This window comes from Struthio camelus, chromosome 1 (genome assembly GCF_040807025.1).
Source record: "Struthio camelus isolate bStrCam1 chromosome 1, bStrCam1.hap1, whole genome shotgun sequence".
Classification (NCBI taxonomy): Eukaryota; Metazoa; Chordata; class Aves; order Struthioniformes; family Struthionidae; genus Struthio; species Struthio camelus.
Genome location: NC_090942.1, coordinates 71,617,225 through 71,617,953, shown reverse-complemented (window position 1 = coordinate 71,617,953; position 729 = coordinate 71,617,225). Strand labels below are relative to the sequence as shown.

Sequence of the window (729 nt, the reverse complement as noted above, 5' to 3'; positions counted from 1 at the left end):
GGTCAGGTTTTGAAAGCTTGCAAGGACAGAGACTCCACAACTTCTCTGGGCAGCCAATTCCAATATTTAACTGTCTTTTGGGTGAAAATTTTTTGTTTATGTTGAGCTGGAAGCTCACAACACCCAGAATTTCCAAAAGTTTTCCCAACTTAGTACTAACTGGTCCTGCCTGACCCTGCTTAGCTTCCAAGACCAGACAAGCTCCAGTGTGAACAAATCCAGTTCAGGGTGGTGTGGCCAGAGGCCAAGATGTGGAGCACTTCACAGATTTGTGTCTCTTCCTTGCACAGAGCCATGCTAATCTCTATATTGTTCCTAGTTTAGCATATGTGCTGCTAAAACGCATTAAAGCCAAAGCAATTACCTTACGTGCTCTGCATCCCCCTGTACCATGGGCTAACAGGCCCCAGATGTTGTGTCTTATTTAGGCCATGACAAATACAGGGGATGAAGTCACCACTATACACAAAAAGATTTAGCATATAGGTTAACCACACCATACAATCGACTAAACATTTGAGAAATAAACACATATTTTCTGCATTTCAGTGATCATTATGGTCATCGCTGTAAAAAAAAACCTTAGAGACAAATGTAGCAGTTGGTTCTAAAGGTGCTATCTAAATGTAGATATTGTTGTCTGAGACTCCCAAACAAAAAGTATCTGCTGAAATAGCTTTTAGTACATATAGCTCAGACGCACACACTGAAACTCTACTGTGAACAAGC

The 729-nt window shown here is 41.3% G+C and overlaps 1 non-coding gene across 1 annotated transcript; it reads right to left on the bottom strand.

Annotated features, from left to right (window-relative positions):
• Positions 1-245: 245 nt before the first annotated feature.
• LOC138065865 (U6 spliceosomal RNA) lies at positions 246-344 on the bottom strand. Its single transcript, XR_011138911.1, has one exon. It is a non-coding gene; the product is annotated as a U6 spliceosomal RNA (small nuclear RNA).
• Between the last annotated feature and the right edge of the window lie 385 nt (positions 345-729).